Source organism: Pleurodeles waltl, chromosome 6, assembly GCF_031143425.1.
Source record: "Pleurodeles waltl isolate 20211129_DDA chromosome 6, aPleWal1.hap1.20221129, whole genome shotgun sequence".
NCBI lineage: Eukaryota > Metazoa > Chordata > Amphibia > Caudata > Salamandridae > Pleurodeles > Pleurodeles waltl.
In genome coordinates this window covers 268,787,512-268,800,668 of record NC_090445.1, presented here as the reverse complement: position 1 = coordinate 268,800,668, position 13,157 = coordinate 268,787,512, and the positions used below count along the sequence as shown (strand labels likewise).

Here is a 13,157-nt window from a genome sequence, read left to right as displayed (position 1 = left end):
TCTATTTCCCTATCTATCGACTTCTCTATCTATTTTCTCTATCTATTTCTCTATCTCTCCCCCCCTCCCGCCACCCCCTCTACTACCTATCTCCCTATCCTCTCACTCTACCTCTCTCCCTCACCCACCTCTACAACCCCCCCTCCCCTATCTTCACAACCCTACTCCTATCTCTCTCCCTAATCTCCAAACCTCCTAACACTCACCCTCCTCCACCCTAAACCCCCTCCCCCAACTCCTCTCACTCTACCTGTCCCCCCCTTCCCTCGTGCTTTCCCGCCGCGACCTCCTGCACGCCCCCGCCCCCCAGCTCCCATTCGCCCCCAGCTGACCCCTCCCCCCCCCTCCTACCTCTTATGGCGGCCGCTGCGCGACTGCGCAGCGGGCACGCCGCTGGCGCGCCAGAGGCGCGCCAGAGGCAAGCCCGTCTGCGCCCGTCCGCGCCTGGCCCGCGCCCAGCGCCACGACCCCTGGTCCCCAGCTCCCCAAAGCCCCGCTGATCCGCTACGACCCCACCACCCTCCACGCCCTCAACCCAGGGCGCTCCAAAACCTGCTTCCTAGCTCACCCCAAACGCACCCATGGACCCTTCGCCTGCAACTCCTGCAAACGCATCTTCCACCACGCAACTACCACGACCACAAGCCCACGCGCCATCAACCACCTCAAGTGCATCCTGATCAACGCTCGTTCCATCCACAAGCACGCCGTTGAACTTTGGGACCTCCTGGACTCCACAGCCCCGGACGTCGCCTTCATCACGGAGACATGGATGAACGCCTCCTCTGCTCCAGACATCGCTACCCGCCATCCCCGAAGGCTACAAGATCTCCAGAAAAGACCGCACCAACCAAGTAGGAGGAGGTGTCGCCATCATCTTCAAAGACTCCATCAGCGTCACCACCTCCACCGAAGACCCCCCCCTCGCCGCTGAACACCTGCATTTTCAGATTCGCACCGACCCAAGGACCACCCTCAGAGGATCCCTCGTCTACCGTCCTCCCGGACCTCGCGCCTCTTTCAGCGACGCCATCGCCGACTTCATCTCCCCGCACGCCCTCGCCTCACCGGACTACATCCTCCTAGGCGACCTCAACTTCCATCTGGAACAAAACAACGACCCCAACACCACCACCCTGCTCGACAACCTCGCCAACCTCGGCCTCAAACAACTGGTGAACACCGCCACCCACATCGCCGGACACACACTCGACCCTATCTTCTCCGCCAGCAAACACGTCTTCTTCAGCCACACCTCTGCCCTACACTGGACCGACCACAGCTGCGTCCACTTCACATTCCGACGCGAGACCTCCCACCTCCGCACTCAACCCATCCCTCATCGACAGTGGAACAAGATCCCTGAAGAGCAACTCTTCTCCGCTCTCGCCGCCAACCAACTCACCCTCACCACCGACCCCAACGACGCAGCTCTCAACCTCACAAACTGGATCTCCAACTGCGCTGACAACCTTGCTCCCCTCAAACGCACGCATCGACAGACCAACACCAAAAAACCTCTCTGGTTCTCTGACACCCTCAAAGAATCAAAGAAAACTTGTCGTGCCCTTGAGAAGGCCTGGCGCAAGGACCACACCGCTGACAACATGACCGCCCTCAAGAACGCTACACGCGAACACCACCACCTGATCCGCACTGCCAAAAGGAACTTTTTCACCGACAGACTAGACAAAAACAGCCACAACAGCAGAGAACTCTTCAGCATCGTCAAAGAGTTCTCCAACCCCAGCGCCAACGCCGTCACGCCCTCACAGGATTTGTGCGAATCCCTCGCCACTTTCTTCCATCGCAAGATCAGCGACCTCCACGACAGCTTCGGACACCAGACCCAACCATACACCACTGAACCCGCTTCCCCGGACATCACCCTCAACAACTGGACCCACATCAACACGGAAGAAACCAAATCCATCATGAACTCTATCCACTCCGGCGCCCCTTCGGACCCCTGCCCGCACTTCATCTTTAACAAAGCCGACGACATCATCGCCCCGCACCTCCAGACCGTCATCAACTCTTCTTTTTCTTCTGCTACCTTCCCCGAATGCTGGAAGCACGCTGAAGTCAACGCCCTACTAAAGAAACCTACAGCTGACCCAAGCGACCTGAAAAACTTCCGCCCCATCTCTCTTCTACCTTTCCCAGCCAAGGTAATAGAAAAGACCGTCAACAAACAGCTGACCACCTTCCTGGAAGACAACAACCTGCTCGACCCTTCACAAACCGGATTCCGAACCAACCACAGCACGGAAACCGCCCTCATCTCAGTCACAGACGACATCAGAACCCTGATGGACAACGGTGAAACAGTCGCCCTCATTCTCCTCGACCTCTCGGCTGCCTTTGACACCGTCTGTCACCGCACCCTAATCACCCGCCTACGCTCCACCGGGATCCAAGGCCAGGCCCTGGACTGGATCGCCTCCTTCCTCGCTAACCGCTCCCAAAGAGTTTACCTCCCTCCGTTTCGCTCAGAACCCACCAAGATCATCTGCGGCGTACCTCAAGGCTCATCGCTCAGCCCGACACTCTTCAATGTCTACATGAGCCCCCTCGCCGACATCGTACGCAAGCACGACATCATCATCACCTCCTACGCCGACGACACCCAACTTGTACTCTCCCTCACCAAGGACCCCGCCAGCGCCAAGACCAACCTACAAGAGGGTATGAAGGACGTCGCAGATTGGATGAGGCTCAGCCGCCTAAAGCTGAACTCTGAAAAAACGGAAGTCCTCATCCTCGGCAACACCCCGTCCGCCTGGGACGACTCCTGGTGGCCCACGGCCCTCGGCACCGCACCGACCCCCGCAGACCACGCCCGCAACCTCGGCTTCATCTTGGACCCTCTTCTCACCATGACCAAGCAAGTCAACGCCGTGTCCTCCGCCTGCTTCCTCACTCTCCGCATGCTCCGTAAGATCTTCCGCTGGATCCCCGCCGACACCAGAAAAACCGTGACCCACGCCCTCGTCACGAGCCGCCTGGACTACGGCAACACCCTCTACGCCGGGACCACAGCCAAACTCCAAAACCGCCTGCAACGCATCCAAAACGCCTTGGCCCGCCTCATCCTCGACGTACCCCGCAACAGCCACATCTCCGCACACCTGAGACACCTGCATTGGCTCCCAGTCAGCAAAAGGATCACCTTCCGTCTTCTCACCCACGCACACAAAGCCCTCCACAACAAGGGACCGGAATACCTCAACAGACGCCTCAGCTTCTACGTCCCCACCCGCCCCCTCCGCTCCGCTGGCCTCGCACTTGCTGCCGTCCCTCGCACCCGCCGCTCCACGGCGGGTGGGAGATCTTTCTCCTTCCTGGCGGCCAAGACCTGGAACTCCCTCCCCACCAGCCTCAGGATCACCCAGGACCACTCCGCTTTCCGGAGACTCCTAAAGACTTGGCTGTTCGAGCAGCGATAACCCCCCCTTTCCCCCCTAGCGCCTTGAGACCCGCACGGGTGAGTAGCGCGCTTTATAAATGTTAATGATTTGATTTGATTTGATTTGATTTGATTTTCCCAACATCTGTAGTTTTTCTATGGAATGATCAAAGGAATTACATGTTACCATGCACTGCACCGTATTCCACCCATCATTGACAGATGTCCCGTAGGAGTAGGATAAATTGTGAATAAGGCAGTATTTTCCACTCTCTTTCTTTTGAGCCGGTTCCAAGGTAGAACATATGAATCTTGACAAAGGGGGAATCATCAATGGGTCTTCCCAACCAGCTTAAAATAAGTGCCTTTTCAGTCTGTTTTTTTTTCACAGATGAGGGATGTTTAACGTTGATTTCTGATTTTTTGGAATAACTGGGCCAAGGACGTCCATTGAAGGAATGAATGTGGCAACCATCCCAGAAGCCATAGTATAGAGCGTGTGCATTTTGTGCAAGGTGTTATCTATCCAATAGGAATGCTAAGGCATGTCTCTTAATTGAAGATTGACATTTCTACAAGTTAGTCTATCTGCACTTTGGAGGTTTGCTGGTGATTTTCCCTGCTGTACTTTGTACTTACTTTAGTTTCCTTGTACCCCTGAATTCTGTTTTAACGAACATACATGCTTGAGTCTATAAGACGTCCCTGAGGAGCAAGCTTTTTTATTAAACTTAAAATATATTTTCGCTATGATCCCATGGTGCTAGGGTTTAAGGAATTCCAAAATCAAGCTGATTCATGGCCAGTGTATAATTCTGCATACCTGGCTATTCGAATAACCATGTGAGCCCTCCCTCCTTTCATTCCTGCTCATTAGCTTGGATACCCTCACAGGTGATTAGCAAGCACTACAGAACGACATAACATAATTACCAATAAATCTGTCCTTGATGCCAAGGAACTGTAGGTTTATCACCCTTCATTTCATTGAATTTAGTATCATACAGAATTCAGGCATTCCCCAGAAAATCACATGCTGCGTTATGAAGTACTACCAGGTAGGAAAATAGATGAGGCACTATCAAAGGAGCACTACTACATACATTAGATGCAGAACTAGTGAAGCCTGTGACCCAATTACCAAAGTGCTTATCTATTAGACGTTCTTTGCTTTCAATACCCTGTCATTTACTTTTTAGCCTTTTCCTCAATTACCTCAGAGTTTGAGTCAGACATTAAAAAGTTCTCCCGTCCAAATCCTTCCTTCCACCTTTAACGGATTTCCGTGGATGATAAGGAAACTAGCTACTGCCAAACAAAGTTGAACTGCACACAGGCAACCGGGTCCCAGTGGTGAAATGATCCACAGAACTGGATCGTAGATACCCATGTGAAACGCGTGTTGGAAGGGTGAAGGCCTGACTAAAGCTTGGGGTGGTAGGGCAATGCCATCTACGAAGAGCATATTATCCGTTGAAATTGCCTCTCACAAGGGCCACTGCAGTTTTACTGCCTAACTTATGGAGCACAAACGATAACCTATGGTTTCAGCACCTATATATCATTTGCACTTGCAGCAAATAAGGTGGCATTATTTTGATCCCATTTAAATATTCGTTTCCATTGCACTTCAGAATTACAAACAACCCCAATATGCCTCGTTTATGCTTCCCTTACTGCTAATATATTTTGAAATATTTGTATACATTCTTTATAACTCTATAAATTGTATTAAGTGTTGAAAAACTTCTGACGTCCTATAGCTTTTCCTTTTCATGATCTCTGCACCCCAGCATGATTGTCACTTGGAAAACATTTTAATTTCTCTGAAAAGCAACACAATCAAAAAAAGGTAAAGGGCGAATAAATGCTCTTCATTCTCCTCTCATTCTTGCAAGTTTACTTTGGATGTGCTGCAGCACCTATCGCACCCCTACTTCCAGCATCCTTGGAGTTCCCTGACACTCATGGACTGAGCCTAAACAGTTCCTGAAATGGTTGAATTTAGAGTAAAGGACACTAACACCGAGGCTTTTTGGTAGACTGTCTCCCATTTCTAGACCTGGCAATATAATCCTCTTGCCAGGCGTATAGCCTTCCTTTTTAACACATATATGTCACTCCTTGGGTAGGCCCTAAACAGCCCATAGGGGCACGGTGCAATGCATTTAAAAAGTCGGCCACCTACTTTTAAGTTGTATATGGCATGGTAGTGGAACACGCTTACATTCATGTTTGTGTGTCCTTGGACTGTACCGTTTGAGGAACCCAATGACTGAGACCTATTAACTTTGACCTTTACTTGGACCCATGCTGTGCTACGGGCATTAATATGTTTTGCTGCCTTACAGTCCTTTTGCCAAAAGTACCCACCCTAAAATGTTAAAGGTAATGCACTCTTTTGGCTTGCCATGGGAGCTGGCTGTACTTGTACTATTGCATTTTCCCCACTGCTGGGCAGAGACACACAACCCATTGAAGGCACATAAGATCCAACATCGCTGGAGTGCAAACAAGGGCCAGAGACCGATCACAAAATCATGCAGGTAGCTTCTATGCTTAAGCTCTGTTAGACCTCACAGCCTTAGGATGGTCACTCCTAACTTTTTGCCTGCCTCCGTCCACTTTTTGGACACTGTTTTTGCTGTTTTTAGGACGCTGTGCACTTTACCACTGCTAACCAGTGCTAAAGTGCATATGCTCCCTCCCTTAAAACAAGTTGACATTGGTTTATACTCTATTGGCTTATTTAATCCACTTGGAAGACCCCAGGAAAGTGCACTACATGTGCCCAGGGCCTGTAGATTAAAAGCTAGTAGTGGGCCTGCAGCACTGATTGTTCCACCCACATAAGTAGCCCCTTAACCATGTCTCAGGCCTGCCATTGCAAGGCCTGTGTGTGCAGTTTCACTGCTACTTCGACTTGGCGTTAAACAGTACTTGCCAAGCCTTAAACTCCCCTCTTTATACATAAAAGTCACCCCTAAGGCAGGTCCTAGATAACCCATAGTGCAGGGTGCTATGCAGATAAAGGCATCACATGTACCTGTGCAGTTTATATGTCCTGGTAGTGTAAAACTCCTAAATTCGTATTTACACTGCTGTGAGGCCTGCTCCAGTCCTAGGCTAACATTAGGGCTACCCTAAGATACTGTTTGAGTGCTAGATTCGGATTTGAAAGGAGTAACAAGGTCATATTTAGTATGTCCAGAATGGTAATACAAAATTCTGCTGACAGGTGAAGTTGGATTTAATATTACTATTTTAGAAATGCCACTTTTAGAAAGATAGCATTTCTCTGCACTTAAATCCTTCTGTGCCTTACAATCCACGCCTGGTTAGGTTAGTTGACAGCTCCCTTGTGCATTCCACTCAGAAAAATCCCAAACACAGGATGCTCAGTCACACTTGCAGACATCTGCACATTGAATGGGTCTTCCTGGGCTGGGACGGTGGAGGGCCTGACACTTACATGTCAAAGAACAGTAGCCTGCGCTCACACAAAGGACTGCCACACCCCCTACTAGGACCCTGGCAGACAGGATGGAACTGAAAGGGGACCTTGTGCACTTTTAAGCCACCCTTTGAAGTCTCCCCCTCTTCAAATGCACATTTGGGTATTTAAGCAGGGTCTTTGACCCTACCAACTTAGACACTTCCTGTACAAGATACCACTACAAAAGAAACCCTGAACCAGAACCTGCATCCTGCCAAGAGGAACTGTCTTGCTGCCCAACGGACTCACCTGATTGCTTTTCTGCAAAGGACTGCTGCCCTGCTGTCCTCTGGCTCAGCTGAGAAATGCTCTCCAAGGGCTTAGATAGAGCTTTCCTCCTGTTCCCTGAAGCCTCAGGACCACAAATAATTCATGTCTGCAAAAGAACTCCTTGTGTGGCAAAAATCGACATACAGCCTGCAAGAAACGATGCACAGCCTGCATCGCGGTGGGAAAATCACTGCACGCCGAACAGGATTGACGCAGACTGACTTCCCGAAGAGGAGAATGACGCAGCGCCAGCATTGCAACCGGAAATTCAACGCATGGCCCACTGGATCTACGCAAAGCCGAACCAGAACTACGCAGCCTGACTTCCTGTGAGAAGAATCAATGCAGCACCTGCCGTGCAGCAGAAATTTCCACGTATCGCCCACCGAATCGACGCAGCCCCTGTGATTTCACCCTGCATGCCTGGGATTTCAACGCATCATTCCCGGGGCGTCCGAAAACCCCACAACCCGAAGAGGATCCCAGTCTACGTGCCAGAAATCTACACAAAGCCTGCCCTGCGTGAAAACTCAACGACACATCATCTGTGTGTGCTAGAAAAATCGACGCACACCTCCCCGTTTTCCACGCAACTCCACCTCTGCGGTCCCTTGCGGAGAATTTGAACGGAAACCAGGTACTTGTGCTTGCAAGAGACATTCTTTGCTTTTTAAGAACTAAAGACTCTTCATATAATTTTCTAAGTGATATTACAACGTGTACTTATTGAATTTTAATCGGTTTGACCTGCATTTAACCTGATAAATATTATATTAGTCTAAACACTGTGTGGTGTATTTTTGGAGTGTTATACTGTGTTATTGCATGATTTATTGCACAAATACTTTACACATTGCCTTCTAAGTTAAGTCTGACTGCCCAGTGCCAAGCTACCAGAGGGTGGGCACAGGATAATTTGAATTGTGTGTAACTTAACCTGACTAGAGTGAGGGTCCTTGCTTAGACAGGGGGTAACCTGACTGCCAACCAAAGACCCCATTTCTAACAAGCTCCCTTTCTGAAGTGGGCTCAGAAGTAGATTTGCAAATTCTTCGCAGTACCCATGCCATGGTCTTAGGAAGGTCGTTTACAATCTGGATTTGATCCTTCTTGTCAATGATGCTGGTTTGCTGGAGCTGATAACCTTTGAAGCGGCTCGTGAACGTTTTGGGGGTATAGAAAAAACATGTAGAAAAATAGTGTGAGGGAAGGACGTAAACAAGTTAGGGATCGATAAGGACGTAATTCCCTTGGTATGGGATGAAGAGAATTAGGCTACACCCGCATTACCACTTTAAAGTTCTGCTGGGCATACGTCCTTTCATACTTTGCCTTTTTTCTTTTGAGAAACACACCAGATACTTTCTCTTGAAACAGTTGAGACAGACCTTGCTTGCTTGCTTGCTCTACCCGGGCCAAATGACTTTTCAAGCAAAGAATTGAAACGGGAATGGCCACTTAAACGTAAAAATCTACTGTACAGGAAAATGAAAAGGACCCTGTGTTAGAAAATGAAGGCACTTAGGCCCATATTTATACTTGCTTTGCGCTGAGTTAGCGTAATTTGTTTTGATGCTAATACAGGGCAAACCTAACTCCATATTTATATTTTTACGCTAGACCCGTCTAGCATCAAAATATTAGAGTCAACTTAATTTTTTGGATGAGTGAAACCACCTTGCATCAATGAGATGCAAGGATGGCTTTCTTGTCCCAAAAATGACTCAAAGCGCCATATTTGTCTACCCATGCAAAAATGACAAACAGGTGGGAGGTGGACCCAAAAAATGATGTTGACTCCGATTTGCATTAAATTGTAACACTTGGGTCAGACCGGGCATTAAAATGAGGCCCACACACCACTACTTAAGGAAAACACAGAGAAGCAACATTACCAACCCACAGGACAAGATGGAACTGCTACTGCTCCAGCTTGGGAGACGACGCAGAGGACAGCAACAACAACAGCAACCACCACAACGGGGCTCACAAAGGCAACGCAGAAGGCAGGAGAAGATATTCTGATACAGGACAACCCTCCTTGATGTCAGGGAACATGACATCATTAGGACATACAGACTCAACCGGCAAGCCATACTACACCTGCTGCACCAGACTGAGCCACAGATCACAGCCAGCCTGCAGACCCCACATAATATACCACCAGTGACAAAGGTGCTAACTGTCCTACACATGCTGGCAAGTGGCTCATTTCAGACAACGGGTGCCCTGGTTGCTGGTGTGTCACAGCTGTCCTTCTTGGTGTTTCTGTTGAAGGTATTAGAACCAATCATCCCTCTTACACCCCATCACATCAGCTTCTCCAACACCAAGCAAATGCAGCAGGAGATAAAACAGGGGTTCTACCAATTTGCTAGCTTTCTGCATGTGCTCGGTGCAATGGACTGCATCCATGCCGGACTTGATCCACCTGCAGCAACAGAGCATTTATACAGGAATCGCAAACACACGCATTCCATAAATGTGCAGGCCATGGTGGATCACCTGGGACTATTTACAAACATTTTGGCCACGTATCCTGGGAGCATCCATGATGCCTATGTACTCAGGCACCAATATGGAAATGGCCTACTTGTAGGTAAGTCAACAAACCTAACAATAAACACACAACACACCAATCCTGTAGGGCACGCAAGACATACACCTCTCCAAAAACACACGGCCAGGGTAACACAGATGTGCAGGTAACAACACATATGCACCATGCTGCAGTACAACACAATCAGTGCACAGCACAAACAGATACACCCATGTGTACGTAACACAACCACAATGTGACAGGCACACCACGTGAAGGACAGGTCCAGATATGTACCCTTTGCTAACAGAAGATGTAAGCAAACCACTACAAGTGCCCACAGGTTGCCTACTACGTACACTTAACACACACAGTACACCAAACAAACAATAGCACAGCAATGTCAATGGCATACACCATGCTCATGTAACTTAAGTCACACATAGACACAGGCCCCTCAAATCATGCAGTGCAAGTCTCTGCCAGAACAAACATCAAATGCCAGACAACTGGTGCCAATACGAACTACATCTCATCAACACATACCTGACTTACCTGTAGTGTGCATATACATCTGTCTGATGCATTGGGTCACATACATAGGAATACAACATCAATGGCCATCACATACCATGTGCCAGATTTGTGAGAAGTGGCACCACACCTACTGTAGCTCCACTTCACATGCACCACTTACTGACCCACAACACCATCATGTCTGTACCATAAACAATAAATGGCCCACCATGGGGCAGAGTCACTGTTGGACAGTGTAGATCATGGATGCCATAGTGGGACCCAGTAGGAGTATGGAGGACATCACTGATCATACATGCACTGTGCTAAGGAACCATTTGCATTCTGTTGACTCCGTTACACACACATTGGTGGAACAGACTAATTACACCCTTACCACATTGTTGCATGAACTACCACGTGTGGCCATACCCAATATGCCACACTGTGCAATATGCCACACTGTGCAATTTGTCCCAATAGTTGTGTTTTTTTGTGGTTTTTGTCTAGATTTGTATTTGTAGTGTGGGGTATCTGTCTAGGGTTGTTACTCATATGGGATAGTTGGGATAAATTAGTGGGGTTAAGTTTCAGTTCTTTTTTTTCTTTCTTTGTATTTGGGGTCAGCTCTGACTATAATTCAACATATCTGGAAGGGTGAGGATGACCAGGATGTCCGAGGATGAGCTTGGTGGATTTCCTATGATGCTTGAGATGGGTGGCCGGGTCCTCCTCGGATACTGGACCGAGGCCAGGCAGCTGTGGTGGGGCAATGTGTGCCACAACCTGAAGAGAATATACAGGACTGTCAGGAATTAGCACCAGCAGATCTGGTGGCGAGGGAGCAGGAGCTGCTCGTTCATCTTGGAATTGAGATCCGCTGACCTGTTGGTGAGTCTCCCATTGGCACACTATTGACTGTTCACTGCTCTTGAATGACAGTAGCAGATGAGTTATTGTGCTGCATGCAATGATTGTGGACAGGTTGTATGCAACCAAAATGAAGTGTAACTGCTCCAGTCTAGGCCTGGAGTTCACGTGTCCAACTATGATACCAATGCAGGTCAGATGTTTGATGAGTCCTGCACAACCATCACGCAGGCACACATTTCAGAGGCCAAAGTGACACCTGTGCCCCGGCATAGTGTCATGTACGAAACGCCAAGGCACCGCCAGCCTACCATATTTTCCCTAGATTGTATCAACAAAGTTGGGCAATGCATGTATCGTGCAACTTTGTCAACATTTCATGCACATGATCCCTGCCGTTATGTTAGCAAAGGGGGTTTACCCACCTCAGGGGGCAATGAATATGGGGCATTTGATACCACAACTTTGCCACATCAGTCATGGATTAATCAATGCTTGGTCATTGCAGACTTCAAATTGAGCGACATGTCTATCACAAAGCGCCTCTGGGTGCCTTGCAGTACAAGCTTTAGTACCTGAGTTATATGTTTTGCAAAGCACCAGGATAGTGTCATGTTTTGTTACACAACTACCCCTTATACCATGTTGTTCCATCTTCTATAGATGACCCACATATGGCTGTTATAAGGTGTAGCATTACATGAGTCTCTGGCCCAGTATTAGTGTTCAGATGTGTGGCTCTAACTCACCTGAGTGTCTGTGTCATTGTGTTATTGTGGTGGTGTGTTAGTTGCACTGTTTTCCACTGGGATAACTAGCTCACTCCTTTCAACTAGTTCACACTGAGATATGTTGTCCACTTGCAGTGACTATGATTTGACACTAAGCATGGTTTTCCATTCATATCTTACAGGTGGATCTACCCCCTACACAATTGGTGAAGTGGCGCGATTTGAGGACTCAGATGTATCCAGTAAGTGTGATAATGTGTGTCCTGTGAAGTATTCCAGTGTTTGGTGTGAGTGAGTCATGTGTGTTGAATACAATTCCAGATGTGATAAGCTGGCCAATGATCAGATATCAAAGTAGGCAGGATGGTGACATTATGGCCCATTTAAAGGATCCCCATGCACCACCAGAGGGTCACATCTTCTGAGGCTCATGGTGCACAATGGCCAGCATCGTGTACACATGGTGGTGACAAGCCATATGTAGGGTCATATGTGTCTAAGAATGACAACACTGTGAGAATATTGGCTGTGGCGCACTCCATCATTCTCACAACACAGAGATGCACCATATTGAACATATTGTGGTGCATCCCTGTATTGTCATGAAGATGGAGGACTGGGCTGGCAATTGTCCCCTAGCATGGCGCTCTGTATTTTGCACTCAATGTATGTTACACTTATGTGGAATGTAATTGGCTTGCATGTGGGTCAAGGTCAAATGTGTGCGGGCATGAAATGGGTGTGAAAGGAACAGTAGTGGCAGATCAAGTATTGAAGGGTGTCTACACCTGGACACATGAATGTAGATGTGATATACCTTGGGATACCAGCATCCTAGTTGTCAGCCATTCTAACATATAGTCCATTCCTTAACTCCATGTATGAGTGGGCATGCCTTGGTGGATGACCAGGACAGTTGAGATGATGGATTGCATGGCCATAATCCCTAGGCTCAGTTGGAGAGGAATACCAAATGTGTAGGTAAATGTGATGCTCACAGTGTAAGTGACAGTCATATTGATCAGGATTGCATGTGTATTTATTAGCTCTGACCCTTATGGTTACCAACAGCATCCCATCCTCACAATAACATGTCCAAGTTACTGGTGATGTATGGTTGGAAATACAAACAGATGGTGAGGAAGTTTGGGCCTGATCTATGTAAAGTTAGCGCTGCCTTTGTATTAATCTTTATTACGCAAAAGTGATGCACATTCCAAATGTTTGGTTCATTTTCTTGGTTTGCATCACTTTAGTGTCAATAATATGATGCTAAGGCAACGTTGTTGTTACATTTATCAGGGCCATTGTCTATACTGGAATTTG

At 48.3% G+C, this 13,157-nt stretch overlaps 1 long non-coding RNA gene across 1 annotated transcript in view; it reads right to left on the bottom strand.

The window, feature by feature from the left end:
- Positions 1-13,157, bottom strand: part of LOC138301914 (uncharacterized) — a 339,283-nt gene that overhangs the window by 81,428 nt on the left and 244,698 nt on the right. The window lies entirely within an intron of this gene.